Raw genomic sequence first — 24,767 nt, forward strand, 5'->3', positions numbered from 1 at the left:
TTAGCAGGCTGTTAACCAGTTGGATGGACAAGTGCCAAATGGGAATGGCCATGGTCTTGTACCTAGTACATCGAGTAGGGGGTGGTGGGATAAGGCCTGACCCGGTCAAAGTCTAAACAATAACTCAGTGGCTCCAGCCTCACAACCAAAAGAAAATGCAGACATTCTTACTGAAAATTTACCCTGGGGTATAGCCCCTGTTGGCTGTGGACGATTATACCAAGAGACTCACGGGGTGGACAGATGCATCACGCAGTGGGTTGTGGGCTATCCTTGGGTGGATGGCACAGGGCAGGAACACCCAGTGGCAAACCGTGCAAGGAAAACTGCTAGACCGAGAAAGTGTACGCCACCATAGAAAAGGAATGTCTGGCCACAGAAGAAACTGTTAACCTATGTGTATGGGAGAGAACAGGGCGGCACGGTGGCTCAGTGGTTAGCACTGCAGTCTTGCAGCGTTGGGGTCCTGGGTTCTAATCCCACAAAGGACAACATCTCCAAGGAGTTTGTATGTTCTCCCTGTGTTTGCGTGGGTTTCCTCCGGGTTCTCCGGTTTCCTCCCACATTCCAAAGACATACATATAGGGACTCTAGATTGTGAGCCCCATTGGGGACAGTGTTGCCAATGTGTGTAAAGCGCTGTGAAATTAATAGCGCTATATAAATGAATAAAATTATTATCGTAATTGACCACAACTTATTGCCTTGGCTACACCAGTTGGGTGGGGGAGAATGGGCGATTGTTATGATGGCGCCTGGTATTGCAACCATTCAAACTATCATTTCTCACAAAAAGGGAAGAGACCACAGCAACGCCAATTACTTATTACGACGAATTGAGGAAGCCCCTAACCCAGCCATTGCTGCTACAAGAAGAGAGATAGTCAACCTCATGAACTGGAGCCAGCACTTGTCCTGCTGAAAAAGTGGTGGTGGTGGGGATCGGAATTGCTGTAAGACCGTGGACTGGAAAAAAAATAAAAAAAATTGGTAACCTGCGCAGGTGATTAATACAACCAGTGCCTAAGATTTTCCCTATGGTAATGCCAGTAAACATGACAATGTTAAGGTGAACTCTTAACCAGAGATCACTAGTTGCCTACTGCCTGGCCGAATTGGTATATACCAAGTGCATGCACAAAAGAATTCACACCAGACACAGTCGGATATGAAGTCTCTTCTTGGTCAAAGTAAATATGGCACCAAACAGACAGAGGAGACTCATGCGTCCTCTTGATATAGGCTAGGGGCGTACACAAGTTCAGATATGCCCATTTAGTGGGACAGTTCATGGGCTAGCCAATGGGGAGATCCGTGTTGCTGTTGATGGGCAGGTCTGACTCCAGTGGATGAAACCATGACGATGGGAGGGACGTCATCTGGTGCATCCATGATGATGGTTTGGTCTGTGATGTCCTCTAGCTTGAGCAGGGGTCTTCTTTCATCTGGACATTCCTTGCATTCCAAGCAAGGTGCGGAGAACAGGAAATGGCGGCCATCTTTATATCTGTGTCATGTATATGATCTGAAACCTGAATTATGTAAGGCAAATCGACATATTTCCCACAATCCCTTGTCAAAAGGTTAATTAAGTATTTCATCTTATAGCTCTCCTCAACAACAGGAAGTCACTGCAGAGTGAGTCCATTCATGCTGCTATGGCAACCTCAGAGGAAGCACGATATCTGTATGCCTGCAGCAGTGTGCGATCGCTGGACCTTGTTACTCTTTGGTGTGCAGTTTAGATTAAATGAATTCTGGACGGGACATAGTGCATGTTTTCTATGAAAGTGCCTAGGAGGGGTGAGCGGGAGTCACACTTCAGAAAGAATGGCGTGGTCATGGCAGCAGCGGGGGCATCAGGTGATCTCAAGCCCCAGGGATCATAAGGTGAACCAGAAAAAAGGGGTTAAGAAGCCCCCGCACTACATCTAATACAGGGAGAATCATTGAGGCCACAGATTACGCAAAAGCCTCTGCGTGCTTTGGCCATTATGCTTGTCCGGTATCATCACCGCACACATTTGAGAGTAGCAAAAAGTCACAGGAGAGAGCAGTCTTCAGACTGTGACATGGCGGAACCAGAAAACGGAGGCAGAACCGCACAGCTACCCATTGCACGGTTTTGTGGGTGAATGCCCGCCTCCTTAAATCACAAGTCCGTGCAATCAGAAAGCTGCGACGATCTCTTGTTTATGCGTGACCCGTATGTATGTATGTATGCACACATGGACGGTCTGGCAGTGTCGGGCGCCATCACAGTGCCATGTGCTTTTCTTTGCCCTCTTCACAGATCTCATACACCACTGGTTCTAGCGCAGTTATCTTTTCTTCAGAAATGGAGGATGAGGACAAGTGGACCGCCCCGTGGCCGCACAAGACCGCAGATAGCCCCACAGGACCGCACAAACGTCATGTGGCTCCACAGAAAGGTAGCCCCACAAGACGGTACCTGGCCCTACAAGACCACAGGTAGCCCCCCACAAGACCACAGGATGGCACAGACCCCATGCGGCTCCACAGGAAGGTAGCCCCACAAAACCGCAGGTGGCCCCACAAGACGGCACCTGGCACTACAAGACCGCACACACCCCACAGGAAGGTAGCCCCACAAGACGGTACCTGGCTCTACAAGACCACAGGTAGCCCCACAGGATGGCACAAACCCCATGCGGCTCCACAGGAAGGTAGCCCCACAAAACCGCAGGTGGCCCCACAAGACGGCACCTGGCACTACAAGACCGCACACACCCCACAGGAAGGTAGCCCCACAAAACCGCAGGAGGCCCCACAAGACGGTACCTGGCTCTACAAGACCACAGGTAGCCCCACAGGATCGCACAAACCCCATGCGGCTCCACAGGAAGGTAGCCCCACAAAACCGCAGGTGGCCCCACAAGACAGCACCTGGCCCTACAAGACCACAGGTAGCCCCACAGGAAGGTAGCCCCACAAGACGGCACCTGGCACTACAAGATGGTACCTGGCTCTACAAGACCGCACACACCCCACAGGAAGGTAGCCCCACAAAACCGCAGGTGGCCCCACAAGACGGCATCTGGCTCTACAAAACCACAGGTAGCCCCACAGGATCGCACAAACCCCACAGGAAGATGTCCCCACAAGTCCGCAGATTGCCCCACAGGACCGCAGGTGGCCCCACAGGATCGCACAAACCCCACAGGAAGATGTCCCCACAAGTCCGCAGATTGCCCCACAGGACCGCAGGTGGCCCCACAGGATCGCACAAACCCCATGCTGCTCCACAGGAAGGTAGCCCCCACAAAACCACAGGTTGCCCCACAGGGCCGCAGGTAAGCCCACGCAGAAGCGGCAGGTAAGCCCACGCAGGAGCGGCAGGTAAGCCCACGCAGGAGCGGCAGGTAAGCCCACGCAGGAGCCGCAGGTAAGCCCACGCAGGAGCGGCAGGTAAGCCCACGCAGAAGCGGCAGGTAAGCCCACGCAGGAGCGGCAGGTAAGCCCACGCAGGAGCGGCAGGTAAGCCCACGCAGGAGCGGCAGGTAAGCCCACGCAGGAGCCGCAGGTAAGCCCACACAGGAGCCGCAGGTAAGCCCACGCAGGAGCGGCAGGTAAGCCCACGCAGGAGCGGCAGGTAAGCCCACGCAGGAGCGGCAGGTAAGCCCACGCAGGAGCGGCAGGTAAGCCCACGCAGGAGCGGCAGGTAAGCCCACGCAGGAGCGGCAGGTAAGCCCACGCAGGAGCGGCAGGTAAGCCCACGCAGGAGCGGCAGGTAAGCCCACGCAGGGCCGCAGCCACACGCGGAGTGACGGTGAGGGCAGCACACTGGGGCTCGGCCGTGGTGTGAATTCCTGTCACACTTTAGTGACATAAATCACCTCATAATCTGCGCTGAAGAGACTCCCGCCAGTGTCTGCTCCAGCCAATCAGATCACAGTTTCCATAGCGTCACCAGGAAGAAGGGATGAAAGCTGCTCTCTGATTGGCTGCATGTTCTGTGAGGCGACTTCTCGCCCCTTCAGTGCTCGGTACCGAGCGCGCTCCGCGATGATGGCGCCGCCGTACACAGACGCTGTGCGTTATACGTCGCACACACAAGGCCGCCCCCGCCCTCTCCTCCCGGCATGCATAGCGAGGGGCCGCCCAGTCTCCGGTGCCGGTGGGGGAGGAGGAAGAAGTCGCCGCTGACACCGGTTGGGCCCGGAGCCCAGGACTCGGGAGGATGTGGGTGAGTGAACGAACAGAGGCCAAACAGGCGGAGGACAACGGAGGCGCCTTAGCCTGGAAGGTAAAGTCAGGAAAGTCCGGAGCTTTGAGGAAAGAGCAGGCCGCGAGAACCGAGACTGGGGGAGGGGCGGGAGACCGGGAGAGGGAGGAGCCAGAGACCGGGGGAGGAGGGGCCAAACATCGAGACCGGGGGGAGGAGGAGCCAAAGACCGGGGCTTAAGTGTCTATATAACGGAGGAGAGGAGAGAGTGTCTATATAACGGAGGAGGAGGGGAGAGAAGTGTCTATATAACGGAGGAGGAGGGGAGAGAAGTGTCTATATAACGGAGGAGGAGGGGAGAGAAGTGTCTATATAACGGAGGAGGAGGGGAGAGAAGTGTCTATATAACGGAGGAGAGGAGAGAAGTGTCTATATAACGGAGGAGGAGGGGAGAGAAGTGTCTATATAACGGAGGAGGAGAGGAGAGAAGTGTCTATATAACGGAGGAGAGGAGAGAGTGTCTATATAACGGAGGAGGAGGGGAGAGAAGTGTCTATATAACGGAGGAGGAGAGACTGTGTATATAACGGAGGAGGAGGAGGAGAGAAGTGTCTATATAACGGAGGAGGAGAGGAGAGAAGTGTCTATATAACGGAGGAGGAGGGGAGAGAAGTGTCTATATAACGGAGGAGGAGGGGAGAGAAGTGTCTATATAACGGAGGAGGAGGGGAGAGGAGAAGTGTCTATATAACGGAGGAGGAGGGGAGAGAAGTGTCTATATAACGGAGGAGGAGGGGAGAGAAGTGTCTATATAACGGAGGAGGAGGGGAGAGAAGTGTCTATATAACGGAGGAGGAGGGGAGAGAAGTGTCTATATAACGGAGGAGGAGGGGAGAGAAGTGTCTATATAACGGAGGAGGAGAGGAGAGAAGTGTCTATATAACGGAGGAGGAGGGGAGAGAAGTGTCTATATAACGGAGGAGGAGAGGAGAGAAGTGTCTATATAACGGAGGAGGAGGGGAGAGAAGTGTCTATATAACGGAGGAGGAGGGGAGAGAAGTGTCTATATAACGGAGGAGGAGGGGAGAGGAGAAGTGTCTATATAACGGAGGAGGAGGGGAGAGAAGTGTCTATATAACGGAGGAGGAGGGGAGAGAGTGTCTATATAACGGAGGAGGAGGGGAGAGAAGTGTCTATATAACGGAGGAGGAGGGGAGAGAAGTGTCTATATAACGGAGGAGGAGGGGAGAGAAGTGTCTATATAACGGAGGAGAGGAGAGAAGTGTCTATATAACGGAGGAGGAGGGGAGAGGAGAAGTGTCTATATAACGGAGGAGAGGAGAGAAGTGTCTATATAACGGAGGAGAGGAGAGAGTGTCTATATAACGGAGGAGGAGGGGAGAGAAGTGTCTATATAACGGAGGAGGAGAGACTGTGTATATAACGGAGGAGGAGGAGGAGAGAAGTGTCTATATAACGGAGGAGGAGAGGAGAGAAGTGTCTATATAACGGAGGAGGAGGGGAGAGAAGTGTCTATATAACGGAGGAGGAGGGGAGAGAAGTGTCTATATAACGGAGGAGGAGGAGGGGAGAGAAGTGTCTATATAACGGAGGAGGAGGAGGGGAGAGAAGTGTCTATATAACGGAGGAGGAGGGGAGAGAAGTGTCTATATAACGGAGGAGGAGGGGAGAGAAGTGTCTATATAACGGAGGAGGAGGAGGGGAGAGAAGTGTCTATATAACGGAGGAGGAGAGGAGAGAAGTGTCTATATAACGGAGGAGTAGAGGAGAGAAGTGTCTATATAACGGAGGAGGAGGGGAGAGAAGTGTCTATATAACGGAGGAGGAGGAGGAGAGAGTGTCTATATAACGGAGGAGGAGGGGAGAGAAGTGTCTATATAACGGAGGAGGAGGGGAGAGAAGTGTCTATATAACGGAGGAGGAGGGGAGAGAAGTGTCTATATAACGGAGGAGGAGGGGAGAGAAGTGTCTATATAACGGAGGAGGAGGAGGAGAGACTGTGTATATAACGGAGGAGGAGAGGAGAGAAGTGTCTATATAACGGAGGAGGAGAGGAGAGAAGTGTCTATATAACGGAGGAGGAGGGGAGAGAAGTGTCTATATAACGGAGGAGGAGAGGAGAGAAGTGTCTATATAACGGAGGAGGAGAGGAGAGAAGTGTCTATATAACGGAGGAGGAGAGGAGAGAAGTGTCTATATAACGGAGGAGGAGAGGAGAGAAGTGTCTATATAACGGAGGAGGAGGAGGAGAGAGTGTCTATATAACGGAGGAGGAGAGGAGAGAAGTGTCTATATAACGGAGGAGGAGAGGAGAGAAGTGTCTATATAACGGAGGAGGAGGGAGAGAAGTGTCTATATAACGGAAGGAGGAGGGGGAGAGAAGTGTCTATATAACGGAGGAGGAGGAGGAGAGACTGTGTATATAACGGAGGAGGAGGGGAGAGAAGTGTCTATATAACGGAGGAGGAGGGGAGAGAAGTGTCTATATAACGGAGGAGGAGGAGGAGGAGAGAGTGTCTATATAACGGAGGAGGAGAGGAGAGAAGTGTCTATATAACGGAGGAGGAGAGGAGAGAAGTGTCTATATAACGGAGGAGGAGAGGAGAGAAGTGTCTATATAACGGAGGAGGAGGGGAGAGAAGTGTCTATATAACGGAGGAGGAGGAGGGGAGAGAAGTGTCTATATAACGGAGGAGGAGGGGAGAAGTGTCTATATAACGGAGGAGAGGAGAGAGAAGTGTCTATATAACGGAGGAGGAGGGGAGAGAAGTGTCTATATAACGGAGGAGGAGGGGAGAGAAGTGTCTATATAACGGAGGAGGAGGGGAGAGAGAGAAGTGTCTATATAACGGAGGAGAGGAGAGAAGTGTCTATATAACGGAGGAGGAGGGGAGAGAAGTGTCTATATAACGGAGGAGGAGGGGAGAGAAGTGTCTATATAACGGAGGAGGAGGGGAGAGAAGTGTCTATATAACGGAGGAGGAGGGGAGAGAAGTGTCTATATAACGGAGGAGGAGGGGAGAGAAGTGTCTATATAACGGAGGAGGAGGGGAGAGAAGTGTCTATATAACGGAGGAGGAGGGGGAGAGAAGTGTCTATATAACGGAGGAGAGGAGAGAAGTGTCTATATAACGGAGGAGAGGAGAGAAGTGTCTATATAACGGAGGAGGAGAGGAGAGAAGTGTCTATATAACGGAGGAGGAGAGGAGAGAAGTGTCTATATAACGGAGGAGGAGGGGAGAGAAGTGTCTATATAACGGAGGAGGAGAGGAGAGAAGTGTCTATATAACGGAGGAGGAGGGGAGAGAAGTGTCTATATAACGGAGGAGGAGGGGGAGAGAAGTGTCTATATAACGGAGGAGGGGAGAGAAGTGTCTATATAACGGAGGAGAGGAGAGAAGTGTCTATATAACGGAGGAGGAGGGGAGAGAAGTGTCTATATAACGGAGGAGGAGGGGAGAGAAGTGTCTATATAACGGAGGAGAGGAGAGAAGTGTCTATATAACGGAGGAGGAGGGGAGAGAAGTGTCTATATAACGGAGGAGGAGGGGAGAGAAGTGTCTATATAACGGAGGAGGAGAGGAGAGAAGTGTCTATATAACGGAGGAGGAGGAGGAGAGAGTGTCTATATAACGGAGGAGGAGAGGAGAGAAGTGTCTATATGACGGAGGAGGAGAGGAGAGAAGTGTCTATATAACGGAGGAGGAGGGAGAGAAGTGTCTATATAACGGAGGAGGAGGGGAGAGAAGTGTCTATATAACGGAGGAGGAGGAGGAGAGACTGTGTATATAACGGAGGAGGAGGGGAGAGAAGTGTCTATATAACGGAGGAGGAGGGGAGAGAAGTGTCTATATAACGGAGGAGGAGGAGGAGAGAGTGTCTATATAACGGAGGAGGAGAGGAGAGAAGTGTCTATATAACGGAGGAGGAGAGGAGAGAAGTGTCTATATAACGGAGGAGGAGGGGAGAAGTGTCTATATAACGGAGGAGAGGGAGAGAAGTGTCTATATAACGGAGGAGGAGGGAGAGAAGTGTCTATATAACGGAGGAGAGGAGAGAAGTGTCTATATAACGGAGGAGGAGGGGAGAGAAGTGTCTATATAACGGAGGAGGAGAGGAGAGAAGTGTCTATATAACGGAGGAGGAGGGAGAGAAGTGTCTATATAACGGAGGAGGAGAGAAGTGTCTATATAACGGAGGAGGAGGGGAGAGAAGTGTCTATATAACGGAGGAGGAGAGGAGAGAAGTGTCTATATAACGGAGGAGGAGGGGAGAGAAGTGTCTATATAACGGAGGAGGAGGGGAGAGAAGTGTCTATATAACGGAGGAGGAGAGGAGAGAAGTGTCTATATAACGGAGGAGGAGGGGAGAGAAGTGTCTATATAACGGAGGAGGAGGGGAGAGAAGTGTCTATATAACGAAGAGGTATACCGGAGGAGGAGAGGAGAGAAGTGTCTATATAACGGAGGAGGAGGGGAGAGAAGTGTCTATATAACGGAGGAGGAGGGGAGAGAAGTGTCTATATAACGGAGGAGAGGAGAGAAGTGTCTATATAACGGAGGAGGAGGGGAGAGAAGTGTCTATATAACGGAGGAGGAGAGGGAGAGAAGTGTCTATATAACGGAGGAGGAGGGGAGAGAAGTGTCTATATAACGGAGGAGGAGGGGAGAGAAGTGTCTATATAACGGAGGAGGAGGGAGAGAGAAGTGTCTATATAACGGAGGAGGAGGGGGAGAGAAGTGTCTATATAACGGAGGAGGAGGGGAGAGAAGTGTCTATATAACGGAGGAGAGGAGAGGAGAGAAGTGTCTATATAACGGAGGAGGAGAGGAGAGAAGTGTCTATATAACGGAGGAGGAGAGGAGAGAAGTGTCTATATAACGGAGGAGGAGGGGAGAGAAGTGTCTATATAACGGAGGAGGAGAGGAGAGAAGTGTCTATATAACGGAGGAGGAGGGGAGAGAAGTGTCTATATAACGGAGGAGGAGGGGAGAGAAGTGTCTATATAACGGAGGAGAGGAGAGAAGTGTCTATATAACGGAGGAGGAGGGGAGAGAAGTGTCTATATAACGGAGGAGGAGGGGAGAGAAGTGTCTATATAACGGAGGAGAGGAGAGAAGTGTCTATATAACGGAGGAGGAGGGGAGAGAAGTGTCTATATAACGGAGGAGGAGGGGAGAGAAGTGTCTATATAACGGAGGAGGAGGGGAGAGAAGTGTCTATATAACGGAGGAGGAGGGGAGAGAAGTGTCTATATAACGAGGAGAGGAGAGAAGTGTCTATATAACGGAGGAGAGGAGAGAAGTGTCTATATAACGGAGGAGGAGAGGAGAGAAGTGTCTATATAACGGAGGAGGAGAGGAGAGAAGTGTCTATATAACGGAGGAGGAGGGGAGAGAAGTGTCTATATAACGGAGGAGAGGAGAGAAGTGTCTATATAACGGAGGAGGAGGGGAGAGAAGTGTCTATATAACGGAGGAGGAGAGGAGAGAAGTGTCTATATAACGGAGGAGGAGAGGAGAGAAGTGTCTATATAACGGAGGAGGAGGGGAGAAGTGTCTATATAACGGAGGAGGAGGGGAGAGAAGTGTCTATATAACGGAGGAGGAGGGGAGAGAAGTGTCTATATAACGGAGGAGGAGGGGAGAGAAGTGTCTATATAACGGAGGAGGAGAGGAGAGAAGTGTCTATATAACGGAGGAGGAGGGGAGAAGTGTCTATATAACGGAGGAGGAGGGGAGAGAAGTGTCTATATAACGGAGGAGGAGGGGAGAGAAGTGTCTATATAACGGAGGAGGAGAGGAGAGAAGTGTCTATATAACGGAGGAGGAGGGGAGAGAAGTGTCTATATAACGGAGGAGAGGAGAGAAGTGTCTATATAACGGAGGAGGAGAGGAGAGAAGTGTCTATATAACGGAGGAGGAGAGGAGAGAAGTGTCTATATAACGGAGGAGGAGGGGAGAAGTGTCTATATAACGGAGGAGGAGGGGAGAGAAGTGTCTATATAACGGAGGAGGAGAGGAGAGAAGTGTCTATATAACGGAGGAGGAGAGGAGAGAAGTGTCTATATAACGGAGGAGGAGAGGAGAGAAGTGTCTATATAACGGAGGAGGAGAGGAGAGAAGTGTCTATATAACGGAGGAGAGAAGTGTCTATATAACGGAGGAGGAGGGGAGAGAAGTGTCTATATAACGGAGGAGGAGAGGAGAGAAGTGTCTATATAACGGAGGAGGAGAGGAGAGAAGTGTCTATATAACGGAGGAGGAGAGGAGAGAAGTGTCTATATAACGGAGGAGGAGAGGAGAGAAGTGTCTATATAACGGAGGAGGAGAGGAGAGAAGTGTCTATATAACGGAGGAGGAGAGGAGAGAAGTGTCTATATAACGGAGGAGGAGAGGAGAGAAGTGTCTATATAACGGAGGAGGAGAGGAGAGAAGTGTCTATATAACGGAGGAGGAGAGGAGAGAAGTGTCTATATAACGGAGGAGGAGGGGAGAGAAGTGTCTATATAACGGAGGAGAGGAGAGAAGTGTCTATATAACGGAGGAGGAGAGGAGAGAAGTGTCTATATAACGGAGGAGGAGAGGAGAGAAGTGTCTATATAACGGAGGAGGAGGGGAGAAGTGTCTATATAACGGAGGAGGAGGGGAGAGAAGTGTCTATATAACGGAGGAGGAGGGGAGAGAAGTGTCTATATAACGGAGGAGGAGGAGGGGAGAGAAGTGTCTATATAACGGAGGAGGAGAGGAGAGAAGTGTCTATATAACGGAGGAGGAGAGGAGAGAAGTGTCTATATAACGGAGGAGGAGAGGAGAGAAGTGTCTATATAACGGAGGAGGAGAGGAGAGAAGTGTCTATATAACGGAGGAGGAGAGGAGAGAAGTGTCTATATAACGGAGGAGGAGAGGAGAGAAGTGTCTATATAACGGAGGAGGAGGGGAGAGAAGTGTCTATATAACGGAGGAGGAGAGGAGAGAAGTGTCTATATAACGGAGGAGGAGGGGTGAGAAGTGTCTATATAACGGAGGAGGAGGGGGGAGAAGTGTCTATATAACGGAGGAGGAGAGGAGAGAAGTGTCTATATAACGGAGGAGGAGAGGAGAGAAGTGTCTATATAACGGAGGAGGAGAGGAGAGAAGTGTCTATATAACGGAGGAGGAGAGGAGAGAAGTGTCTATATAACGGAGGAGAGGAGAAGTGTCTATATAACGGAGGAGGAGGGGAGAGAAGTGTCTATATAACGGAGGAGGAGGGGTGAGAAGTGTCTATATAACGGAGGAGGAGGGGGGAGAAGTGTCTATATAACGGAGGAGGAGAGGAGAGAAGTGTCTATATAACGGAGGAGGAGAGGAGAGAAGTGTCTATATAACGGAGGAGGGGAGAGAAGTGTCTATATAACGGAGGAGGAGAGGAGAGAAGTGTCTATATAACGGAGGAGGAGAGGAGAGAAGTGTCTATATAACGGAGGAGGAGAGGAGAGAAGTGTCTATATAACGGAGGAGGAGAGGAGAGAAGTGTCTATATAACGGAGGAGGGGAGAGAAGTGTCTATATAACGGAGGAGGAGGGGAGAGAAGTGTCTATATAACGGAGGAGGAGGGGAGAGAAGTGTCTATATAACGGAGGAGGAGAGGAGAGAAGTGTCTATATAACGGAGGAGGAGGGGAGAGAAGTGTCTATATAACGGAGGAGGAGGGGAGAGAAGTGTCTATATAACGGAGGAGGAGAGGAGAGAAGTGTCTATATAACGGAGGAGGAGGGGAGAGAAGTGTCTATATAACGGAGGAGGAGGGGAGAGGTGTCTATATAACGGAGGAGGAGGGGAGAGAAGTGTCTATATAACGGAGGAGGAGAGGAGAGAAGTGTCTATATAACGGAGGAGGAGAGGAGAGAAGTGTCTATATAACGGAGGAGGAGAGAAGTGTCTATATAACGGAGGAGGAGAGGAGAGAAGTGTCTATATAACGGAGGAGGAGAGGAGAGAAGTGTCTATATAACGGAGGAGGAGAGGAGAGAAGTGTCTATATAACGGAGGAGGAGAGGAGAGGAGAGAAGTGTCTATATAACGGAGGAGGAGAGGAGAGAAGTGTCTATATAACGGAGGAGGAGAGGAGAGAAGTGTCTATATAACGGAGGAGGAGAGGAGAGAAGTGTCTATATAACGGAGGAGGAGAGGAGAGAAGTGTCTATATAACGGAGGAGGAGAGGAGAGGAGAGAAGTGTCTATATAACGGAGGAGGAGAGGAGAGAAGTGTCTATATAACGGAGGAGGAGAGAAGTGTCTATATAACGGAGGAGGAGGGGAGAGAAGTGTCTATATAACGGAGGAGGAGGGGAGAGAAGTGTCTATATAACGGAGGAGGAGGGGAGAGAAGTGTCTATATAATGGAGGAGAGGAGAGAAGTGTCTATATAACGGAGGAGGAGGGGAGAGAAGTGTCTATATAACGGAGGAGGAGGGGAGAGAAGTGTCTATATAATGGAGGAGAGGAGAGAAGTGTCTATATAACGGAGGAGGAGGGGAGAGAAGTGTCTATATAACGGAGGAGGAGGGGAGAGAAGTGTCTATATAATGGAGGAGAGGAGAGAAGTGTCTATATAACGGAGGAGGAGGGGAGAGAAGTGTCTATATAATGGAGGAGAGGAGAGAAGTGTCTATATAACGGAGGAGGAGGGGAGAGAAGTGTCTATATAACGGAGGAGGAGGGGAGAGAAGTGTCTATATAATGGAGGAGAGGAGAGAAGTGTCTATATAACGGAGGAGGAGGGGTGAGAAGTGTCTATATAACGGAGGAGGAGGGGGGAGAAGTGTCTATATAACGGAGGAGGAGAGGAGAGAAGTGTCTATATAACGGAGGAGGAGAGGAGAGAAGTGTCTATATAACGGAGGAGGAGAGGAGAGAAGTGTCTATATAACGGAGGAGGAGAGGAGAGAAGTGTCTATATAACGGAGGAGAGGAGAAGTGTCTATATAACGGAGGAGGAGGGGAGAGAAGTGTCTATATAACGGAGGAGGAGAGGAGAGAAGTGTCTATATAACGGAGGAGGAGAGGAGAGAAGTGTCTATATAACGGAGGAGGAGAGGAGAGAAGTGTCTATATAACGGAGGAGGAGAGGAGAGAAGTGTCTATATAACGGAGGAGGAGGGGGAGAAGTGTCTATATAACGGAGGAGGAGAGGAGAGAAGTGTCTATATAACGGAGGAGGAGAGGAGAGAAGTGTCTATATAACGGAGGAGGGGAGAGAAGTGTCTATATAACGGAGGAGGAGAGGAGAGAAGTGTCTATATAACGGAGGAGGAGAGGAGAGAAGTGTCTATATAACGGAGGAGGAGAGGAGAGAAGTGTCTATATAACGGAGGAGGAGAGGAGAGAAGTGTCTATATAACGGAGGAGGGGGAGAGAAGTGTCTATATAACGGAGGAGGAGGGGAGAGAAGTGTCTATATAACGGAGGAGGAGGGGAGAGAAGTGTCTATATAACGGAGGAGGAGAGGAGAGAAGTGTCTATATAACGGAGGAGGAGGGGAGAGAAGTGTCTATATAACGGAGGAGGAGGGGAGAGAAGTGTCTATATAACGGAGGAGGAGAGGAGAGAAGTGTCTATATAACGGAGGAGGAGGGGAGAGAAGTGTCTATATAACGGAGGAGGAGGGGAGAGGTGTCTATATAACGGAGGAGGAGGGGAGAGAAGTGTCTATATAACGGAGGAGGAGAGGAGAGAAGTGTCTATATAACGGAGGAGGAGAGGAGAGAAGTGTCTATATAACGGAGGAGGAGAGAAGTGTCTATATAACGGAGGAGGAGAGGAGAGAAGTGTCTATATAACGGAGGAGGAGAGGAGAGAAGTGTCTATATAACGGAGGAGGAGAGGAGAGAAGTGTCTATATAACGGAGGAGGAGAGGAGAGGAGAGAAGTGTCTATATAACGGAGGAGGAGAGGAGAGAAGTGTCTATATAACGGAGGAGGAGAGGAGAGAAGTGTCTATATAACGGAGGAGGAGAGGAGAGAAGTGTCTATATAACGGAGGAGGAGAGGAGAGAAGTGTCTATATAACGGAGGAGGAGAGGAGAGGAGAGAAGTGTCTATATAACGGAGGAGGAGAGGAGAGAAGTGTCTATATAACGGAGGAGGAGAGAAGTGTCTATATAACGGAGGAGGAGGGGAGAGAAGTGTCTATATAACGGAGGAGCAGGGGAGAGAAGTGTCTATATAACGGAGGAGGAGGGGAGAGAAGTGTCTATATAATGGAGGAGAGGAGAGAAGTGTCTATATAACGGAGGAGGAGGGGAGAGAAGTGTCTATATAACGGAGGAGGAGGGGAGAGAAGTGTCTATATAATGGAGGAGAGGAGAGAAGTGTCTATATAACGGAGGAGGAGGGGAGAGAAGTGTCTATATAACGGAGGAGGAGGGGAGAGAAGTGTCTATATAATGGAGGAGAGGAGAGAAGTGTCTATATAACGGAGGAGGAGGGGAGAGAAGTGTCTATATAACGGAGGAGGAGGGGAGAGAAGTGTCTATATAACGTAGGAGGAGAGGAGAGAAGTGTCTATATAACGGAGGAGAGGAGAGAAGTGTCTATATAACGGAGGAGAGAAGTGTCTATATAACGGAGGAGGAGGGGAGAGAAGTGTCTATATAACGGAGGAGAGGAGAGAAGTGTCTATATAACGGAGGAGGAGGGGGGAGAAGTGTCTATATAACGGAGGAGGAGGGGAGAGAAGTGTCTATATAATGGAGGAGAGGAGAGAAGTGTCTATATAACGGAGGAGGAGGGGAGAGAAGTGTCTATATAACGGAGGAGGAGAGGAGAGAAGTGTCTATATAACGGAGGAGGAGGGGAGAGAAGTGTCTATATAACGGAGGAGAGAAGTGTCTATATAACGGAGGAGGAGAGGGGAGAAGTGTCTATATAACGGAGGAGGAGAGGAGAGAAGTGTCTATATAACGGAGGAGGAGGAGGGGAGAGAAGTGTCTATATAACGGAGGAGGAGGAGGAGAGAGAAGTGTCTATATAACGGAGGAGGAGGGGAGGGAAGTGTCTATATAACGGAGGAGGAGAGGAGAGAAGTGTCTATATAACGGAGGAGGAGAGGAGAGAAGTGTCTATATAACGGAGGAGGAGAGGAGAGAAGTGTCTATATAACGGAGGAGGAGAGGAGAGAAGTGTCTATATAACGGAGGAGTAGGAGGGGAGAGAAGTGTCTATATAACGGAGGAGGAGGAGGAGAGAGAAGTGTCTATATAACGGAGGAGGAGGGGAGGGAAGTGTCTATATAACGGAGGAGGAGGGGAGAGAAGTGTCTATATAATGGAGGAGGAGGGGAGAGAAGTGTCTATATAATGGAGGAGGAGGGGAGAGAAGTGTCTATATAATGGAGGAGGAGGGGAGAGAAGTGTCTATATAACGGAGGAGGAGAGGAGAGAAGTGTCTATATAACGGAGGAGGAGAGAAGTGTCTATATAACGGAGGAGGAGAGGAGAGAAGTGGCTGAGAAGTGTCTATATAATGGAGGAGAGAAGTGTCTATATAACGGAGGAGGAGGGGAGAGAAGTGTCTATATAACGGAGGAGGAGGAGGAGGAGGAGGAGGAGGGGAGAGAAGTGTCTATATAACGGAGGAGCAGGGGAGAGAAGTGTCTATATAACGGAGGAGGAGGGGCGAGAAGTGTATATAACGGAGGAGGAGAGGAGAGAAGTGTCTATATAACGGAGGAGGAGAGGAGAGAAGTGTCTATATAACGGAGGAGGAGAGGAGAGAAGTGTCTATATAACGGAGGAGGAGAGGAGAGAAGTGTCTATATAACGGAGGAGGAGAGAAGAGAAGTGTCTATATAACGGAGGAGGAGAGGAGAGAAGTGTCTATATAACGGAGGAGGAGGGGAGAGTAGTGTCTATATAACGGAGGAGCAGGGGAGAGAAGTGTCTATATAACGGAGGAGGAGGGGAGAGAAGTGTCTATATAATGGAGGAGAGGAGAGAAGTGTCTATATAACGGAGGAGGAGGGGAGAGAAGTGTCTATATAACGGAGGAGGAGGGGAGAGAAGTGTCTATATAATGGAGGAGAGGAGAGAAGTGTCTATATAACGGAGGAGGAGGGGAGAGAAGTGTCTATATAACGGAGGAGGAGGGGAGAGAAGTGTCTATATAACGGAGGAGGAGAGGAGAGAAGTGTCTATATAACGGAGGAGAGAAGTGTCTATATAACGGAGGAGGAGGGGAGAGAAGTGTCTATATAACTGAGGAGGAGGAGGGGAGAGAAGTGTCTATATAACGGAGGAGGAGGAGGGGGGAGAAGTGTCTATATAACGGAGGAGGAGGGGAGAGAAGTGTCTATATAATGGAGGAGAGGAGAGAAGTGTCTATATAACGGAGGAGGAGAGGAGAGGAGAGAAGTGTCTATATAACGGAGGAGCAGGGGAGAGAAGTGTCTATATAACGGAGGAGGAGAGGAGAGAAGTGTCTATATAACGGAGGAGGAGGGGAGAGAAGTGTCTATATAACGGAGGAGGAGGGGAGAGAAGTGTCTATATAATGGAGGAGAGGAGAGAAGTGTCTATATAACGGAGGAGGAGGGGAGAGAAGTGTCTATATAACGGAGGAGGAGAGGAGAGAAGTGTCTATATAACGGAGGAGGAGGGGAGAGAAGTGTCTATATAACGGAGGAGAGAAGTGTCTATATAACGGAGGAGGAGAGGGGAGAAGTGTCTATATAACGGAGGAGGAGAGGAGAGAAGTGTCTATATAACGGAGGAGGAGGAGGGGAGAGAAGTGTCTATATAACGGAGGAGGAGGGGAGGGAAGTGTCTATATAACGGAGGAGGAGAGGAGAGAAGTGTCTATATAACGGAGGAGGAGAGGAGAGAAGTGTCTATATAACGGAGGAGGAGAGGAGAGAAGTGTCTATATAACGGAGGAGTAGGAGGGGAGAGAAGTGTCTATATAACGGAGGAGGAGGAGGAGAGAGAAGTGTCTATATAACGGAGGAGGAGAGGAGAGAAGTGTCTATATAACGGAGGAGGAGGGGAGAGAAGTGTCTATATAATGGAGGAGGAGGGGAGAGAAGTGTCTATATAACGGAGGAGGAGAGGAGAGAAGTGTCTATATAACGGAGGAGGAGAGAAGTGTCTATATAACGGAGGAGGAGAGGAGAGAAGTGGCTGAGAAGTGTCTATATAATGGAGGAGAGAAGTGTCTATATAACGGAGGAGGAGGAGGAGAGAGAAGTGTCTATATAACGGAGGAGGAGGGGAGGGAAGTGTCTATATAACGGAGGAGGAGAGGAGAGAAGTGTCTATATAACAGAGGAGGAGGAGGAGGAGGAGGGGAGAGAAGTGTCTATATAACAGAGGAGGAGGGGAGAGAAGTGTCTATATAACGGAGGAGCAGGGCAGAGAAGTGTCTATATAACGGAGGAGGAGGGGAGAGAAGTGTATATAACGGAGGAGGAGTGGAGAGAAGTGTCTATATAACGGAGGAGGAGGGGAGAGAAGTGTCTAGATAACGGAGGAGGAGGGGAGAGAAGTGTCTAGATAACGGAGGAGGAGGGGAGAGAAGTGTCTATATAACGGAGGAGGAGGGGAGAGAAGTGTCTATATAACGGAGGAGCAGGGGAGAGAAGTGTCTATATAACGGAGGAGAGAAGTGTCTATATAACGGAGGAGGAGGAGGGGAGAGAAGTGTCTATATAACGGAGGAGAGAAGTGTCTATATAACGGAGGAGGAGAGGAGAGAAGTGTCTATATAACGGAGGAGGAGAGGAGAGGAGAGAATTGTCTATATAACGGAGGAGGAGGGGAGAGAAGTGTATATAACGGAGGAGGAGTGGAGGGAAGTGTCTATATAACGGAGGAGGAGGGGAGAGAAGTTTCTATATAACGGAGGAGGAGAGAGAAGTTTCTATATAACGGAGGAGGAGAGAAGTGTCTATATAACGGAGGAGGAGGGGAGAGAAGTGTCTATATAACGGAGGAGGAGAGGAGAGAAGTGTCTATATAACGGAGGAGGAGAGGAGAGAAGTGTCTATATAACGGAGGAGGAGGAGGGGAGAGAAGTGTCTATATAACGGAGGAGGAGGATGGGAGAGAAGTGTCTATATAACGGAGGAGGAGAGGATAGAAGTGTCTATATAACGGAGGAGAGGAGAAGTGTCTATATAACGGAGGAGGAGAGGAGAGAAGTGTCTATATAACGGAGGAGGAGAGGAGAGAAGTGTCTATATAAACGGAGGAGGAGGGGAGAGAAGTGTCTATATAACGGAGGAGGAGGGGAGAGAAGTGTCTATATAACGGAGGAGGAGAGGAGAGAATTGTCTATATAACGGAGGAGAGGAGAAGTGTCTATATAACGGAGGAGGAGGGGGGAGAAGTGTCTATATAACGGAGGAGGGGAGAGAAGTGTCTATATAACGGAGGAGGGGAGAGAAGTGTCTATATAACGGAGGAGGGGAGAGAAGTGTCTATATAACGGAGGAGGGGAGAGAAGTGTCTATATAACGGAGGAGGAGGGGAGAGAAGTGTCTATATAACGGAGGAGGAGGAGGGGAGAAGTGTCTATATAACGGAGGAGGGGAGAGAAGTGTCTATATAACGGAGGAGGAGGGGAGAGAAGTGTCTATATAACGGAGGAGGAGGGGAGAGAAGTGTCTATATAACGGAGGAGGAGAGGAGAGAAGTGGCTGAGAAGTGTCTATATAATGGAGGAGAGAAGTGTCTATATAACGGAGGAGGAGGAGGAGGGGAGAGAAGTGTCTATATAACGGAGGAGGAGAGGAGAGAAGTGTCTATATAACGGAGGAGAGGAGAAGTGTCTATATAACGGAGGAGGAGGGGGGAGAAGTGTCTATATAACGGAGGAGGGGAGAGAAGTGTCTATATAACGGAGGAGGGGAGAGAAGTGTCTATATAACGGAGGAGGGGAGAGAAGTGTCTATATAACGGAGGAGAGGATAGAAGTGTCTATATAACGGAGGAGAGGAGAAGTGTCTATATAACGGAGGAGGAGAGGAGAGAAGTGTCTATATAACGGAGGAGGAGAGGAGAGAAGTGTCTATATAACGGAGAAGGAGAGGATAGAAGTGTCTATATAACGGAGGAGAGGAGAAGTGTCTATATAACGGAGGAGGAGAGGAGAGAAGTGTCTATATAACGGAGGAGGAGAGGAGAGAAGTGTCTATATAACGGAGAAGGGGAGGAGAGGAGTGTCTATATAACGGAGGAGAGGAGAAGTGTCTATATAACGGAGGAGGAGGGGGGAGAAGTGTCTATATAACGGAGGAGGAGGGGAGAGAAGTGTCTATATAACGGAGGAGGAGGGGAGAGAAGTGTCTATATAACGGAGGAGGAGGGGAGAGAAGTGTCTATATAACGGAGGAGGAGGGGAGAGAAGTGTCTATATAACGGAGGAGGAGGGGAGAGAAGTGTCTATATAACGGAGGAGGAGGGGAGAGAAGTGTCTATATAACGGAGGAGGAGGGGAGAGAAGTGTCTATATAACGGAGGAGGAGAGGAGAGAAGTGTCTATATAACGGAGGAGGAGAGGAGAGAAGTGTCTATATAACGGAGGAGAGGAGAAGTGTCTATATAACGGAGGAGGAGGGGGGAGAAGTGTCTATATAACGGAGGAGGAGGGGGGAGAAGTGTCTATATAACGGAGGAGGAGGGGAGAGAAGTGTCTATATAACGGAGGAGGAGGGGAGAGAAGTGTCTATATAACGGAGGAGGAGGGGAGAGAAGTGTCTATATAACGGAGGAGGAGGGGAGAGAAGTGTCTATATAACGGAGGAGGAGGGGAGAGAAGTGTCTATATAACGGAGGAGGAGGGGAGAGAAGTGTCTATATAACGGAGGAGGAGGGGAGAGAAGTGTCTATATAACGGAGGAGGAGGGGAGAGAAGTGTCTATATAACGGAGGAGGAGGGGAGAGAAGTGTCTATATAACGGAGGAGGAGGGGAGAGAAGTGTCTATATAACGGAGGAGGAGGGGAGAGAAGTGTATACAGTCCTGCTCTTGGTTATTGACGCGGGTGGCTATAATGTGGAATATCGGCTTTTCTGGATCGAGCACCCGTCACTCGTGTTAAATACAAAAGAGCAAATGAGGAACAGCAATATAAAACTAAAAACAATGGGAGGGAAAATAGAAAACCCTGAATCTGCTGGTATCGGCCCTTTACATTACATTAGTAGATAATGGCATAAACATCTGCATATCGTACAAATTATATATAGCAATACACATGTACATACATACTCCTCATATATGGCGCAGAATGAACTATAATATATGAACCAAATCGCTAAAGGGAACAGACCAAAAACAACAAAAGAGGCGATCAACGGTTCAACATTTTTTATTAATATTCATATTGAAATTTTGGAACATGCGGACAGGTGATGGGAAGGAAAGAACGGTATACATCACCGCAACCAGTGTAGGTATTGGTCATAATGTACCAATTATATACTAGATTAATGATATAAGGTCGCATCCAACATTACATTACATTAGTGTGGAGACACATTGTAACTCTCCTTTAGGCCCCCTTCACACGTCCGTGATACACGTGCGTGTTTGGTCCGTTTCCATATATACCGGAGACACGGCCAAGCGTGCACCAATGTTAATCTATGATTGTGGTCACACGTGCGTTATTTCATTATGTCCGTGTGTGCGTGTCCGTGATCCGTATGTGTTTGCGTTTTGCACGGATGCATGTCCGTTATCTGCACGGAGCACGCACACGTGGACACAATGAAAGTCTATGGGTATGTGCACACACGTTAGTAAACACGTATGCATCTACCTATAGTCCGTGTCCGTTTGGTGTTTTAATTTCTAGTGATGTCGGCTATTCTTTCTATTTCTGTGTATGTCGGTCAATCTCCCTGAGTCCGTCGGTCGGTCTCTCTGTCGGTCTCTCTGTCCCTCTCTCACAGTCTGTCGGTCAGTTTCCCCCCCTCTCTCATACTTACCGTTCCCCGATCTCCGGCGCAGCGCTGCACAGCATTCACACGGCTGCGGCGGCTTTTACTATTTTGAAAAAGCCGGCCGCTCATTAAACAATCTCCTATTCCCTGCTTTCCCCGCCCACCGGCGCCTATGATTGGTTGCAGTGAGACACGCCCCCACACTGAGTGACAGGTGCCTCACTGCACCCAATCACAGCAGCCGGTGGGCGTGTCTATACTGTGCAGTAAAATAAATAAATAATTAAAAAAAACGGCGTGCGGTCTCCCCCAATTTTAATGCCAGCCAGATAAAGCCATACGGCTGAAGGCTGGTATTCTCAGGATGGGGAGCTCCACGTTATGGGGAGCCCCCCACCCTAACAATATCAGTCAGCAGCCGCCCAGAATTGTCGCATACATTATATGCGACAGTTCTGGGACTGTACCCGGCTCTTCCCGATTTGCCCTGGTGCGTTGGCAAATCTGGGTAATAAGGAGTTAATGGCAGCCCATAGCTGCCACTAAATCCTAGATTAATCATGTCAGGCGTCTATGAGACACCCTCCATGATTAATCTGTAAGTGACAGTAAATAAACACACACACATGAAAAAATCCTTTATTAGAAATAAAAAAACACACACATATACCCTGGTTCAACAATTTAATCAGCCCGAAAAAGCCCTCCATGTCCGGCGTAATCCAGGATGGTCCAGCGTCGCATCCAGCTCTGCTGCATGGAGGTGACAGGAGCTGCAGAATACACCGCCGCTCCGGTCACCTCCACGCAGCTAATGAAGACAGCCGTGCGATCAGCTGAGCTGTCACTGAGGTTACCCGCGGCCACCGCTGCATCCACCGCTGGATCCAGTGACAGCGGGTAACCTCAGTGACAGCTCAGCTGATCGCACGGCTGTCTTCATTAGCTGCGTGGAGGTGACCGGAGCGGCGGTGTATTCTGCAGCTCCTGTCACCTCCATGCAGCAGAGCTGGATGCGACGCTGGACCATCCTGGATTACGCCGGACATGGAGGGCTTTTTCGGGCTGATTAAATTGTTGAACCAGGGTATATGTGTGTGTTTTTTATTTCTAATAAAGGATTTTTCGGGTGTGTGTGTTTATTTACTGTCACTTACAGATTAATCATGGAGGGTGTCTCATAGACGCCTGACATGATTACCGTAATCTAGGATTTAGTGGCAGCTATGGGCTGCCATTAACTCCTTATTACCCCGATTTGCCAAAGCACCAGGGCAAATCGGGAAGAGCCGGGTACAGCCCCAGAACTGTCGCATATAATGTATGCGACAATTCTGGGCGGCTGCTGACTGATATTGTTAGGGTGGGGGGCTCCCCATAACGTGGAGCTCCCCATCCTGAGAATACCAGCCTTCAGCCGTATGGCTTTATCTGGCTGGCATTAAAATTGGGGGGGACCGCACACCGTTTTTTTAATTATTTATTTATTTATTTTACTGCACAGTATATACACGCCCACCGGCTGCTGTGATTGGGTGCAGTGAGGCACCTGTCACTCAGTGTGGGGGCGTGTCTCACTGCAACCAATCATAGGCGCCGGTGGGCGGGGAAAGCAGGGAATAGGAGATTGTTTAATGAGCGGCCGGCTTTTTCAAAATAGTAAAAGCCGCCGCAGCAGTGTGAATGCCGTGCAGCGCTGCGCCGGTGATCGAGGAACGGTGAGTATGAGAGAGGGGGGGAAACTTCAGTCACTCGGGGGATTAGCGGTCACCGGTGAATCCTTCACAGTTGACCGCTAATCAGTACTCCACACAGACAGAGCCGCGGTATGAGGATGAAGTCGGGTGAAGTTCACCCGAGTTCATTCTCATCGCGCAACTCTGTCTGCTGTCAGCCGACATTTATAAAGGACATTGTGCATCACACACACGGACATTCCACGTACACATACACGTTAATTCCACACGCACACACGGACGTTCTGCACACAAACAGGGCTAGCATACGCAATTCACACAGGTGCCACACGGACCATAAAAACGGACACAAAAACGGGACACGGACCCGAAAACCGGCCCGTAACACACGTGCGTGTTTTTCACGGACGCGTGAAGGGGGCCTTAGTAAATCATACATGGGAATTGTTGGGATACATTGTCGGTGCCCATGTGACTTGAATTAGCCAATGAATGATGACTGCAGTGTTTTAATAAGTCACATGGTCGGCCCTGGTTCTTAGTCACAACGGGGAAGACTAAGTGGTACTTCTCACATAGCGAGATCGCTGCTAAGTCACAGGTTTTGTGACGTACCAGTGACCTCATCAGCGATCTCGCTGTGTGTGACACTGAGCAGTGACCTGGCCCCTGCTGTGAAATCGCTGATCGTTACACAAAGTGCTGGTTCATTTTTTGCTTGTTGCTCTCCCGCTGTGAAGCGCACATCGCTGTGTTTGACAACGAGAGAACAACGATCTGAAAGTGCAGGGAGCAAGGAGGCGGCGTCTGGAAGCTGCGTACGCTGGTAACCAATGTACACATCAGGTAACTAAGCGAAGCACTTTGCTTGGTTACCCGATATTTACCTTGGTTACCAGCGTACACCGCTCTCAGGCTGCCAGTGCTGGCTCCCTGCACACGTAGCCAGAGTACACATCGGGTAACTGTGCTTTGCTTAGTAACCCGATGTGTACCCTGGCTACGAGTGCAGGGAGCCAGTGCTAAGCGGTGTGTGCTGGTAACCAGGGTAAATATCGGGTAACCAAGCAAAGCATTTTGCTTAGTTACCCGATATTTACCTTGGTTACCAAGCACAGCACCGTTTCCACAAGTCGCTGGAGGCTGGTCACTGGTCGCTGGTGAGATCTGCCTGATTGACAGCTCACCAGCGACCATGTAGCGACGCACCAGCAATCCTAACCAGGTCATCTTGGTGGTCGGAATCGCTGGTACGTCGTTTAGTGAGACGGTACCCTAAGGAGCTGTCTGAGGACATCAGATCTGCTAATATTAGCAAACACAAGACTTTCAAAGGGTTTACGGCTTTCTCCAGTTACCTTGCTATCTCCGTTTCAAAAGTGCGCAATGTTATTAAGAAGTTTGCCAAGCATGGAACCATCAAGAAGAATGTGGGGGAAAGGGGAAAATTGACAAGAGATGTCTTCGAAAGTTGGTGCGAGTGGTGGAAAAATCACCACATCAAACATCCAAAGAACTAAAGGCCAACCTGCAACAGTCTGGGGGTCATGGTTTCAACAAGTACCATACACCGCACACTAAACCAAGCAGAACGTTATGGCTGAAAGCCAAGGAAGAAACACTGCTTTAGAAAAGACGTAAAAGGAACAACTGATCTTTGCCAGAGAGTACCTTAAATCACAATCCTTCTGGGAAAATGATCTGTGGACAGATGAAGCAAAAATAGACCTTTCTGGCAAAGCAAAGCAACAGTTTGTTTACAGACGGAGAAATGAAGCTTATAAGGGAAAAAAAAACACCCTACCCTTAGTTAAGCATGGTTGAGGATCCATAATACTATGGGGCTTCTTTGCTGTTCTGGTACTGGAGGCCTTCACCGTATCACAGGAATCATGAAATCAGAGAATTATCAAGAGATCTTAAGGCCCCGTTACAC

General features: G+C 49.5%; 1 protein-coding gene across 2 annotated transcripts in view; it reads left to right on the forward strand.

Moving 5' to 3' along the window:
- Nucleotides 1-4,001: 4,001 nt before the first annotated feature.
- ZNF148 (zinc finger protein 148) overlaps nucleotides 4,002-24,767 on the forward strand; it is a 39,049-nt gene continuing 18,283 nt past the window's right edge. The window contains exon 1 of one of the 2 annotated variants that reach the window (XM_075316990.1): nucleotides 4,002-4,267. The gene's annotated coding sequence lies outside the window, so the exon portion shown is untranslated. The remainder of the gene's footprint in view (nucleotides 4,268-24,767) is intronic. The other variant, XM_075316989.1, reaches the window with a different exon arrangement.

The sequence above is a fragment of the Anomaloglossus baeobatrachus genome, chromosome 7, assembly GCF_048569485.1.
Source record: "Anomaloglossus baeobatrachus isolate aAnoBae1 chromosome 7, aAnoBae1.hap1, whole genome shotgun sequence".
In the NCBI taxonomy this organism is placed as follows: domain Eukaryota; kingdom Metazoa; phylum Chordata; class Amphibia; order Anura; family Aromobatidae; genus Anomaloglossus; species Anomaloglossus baeobatrachus.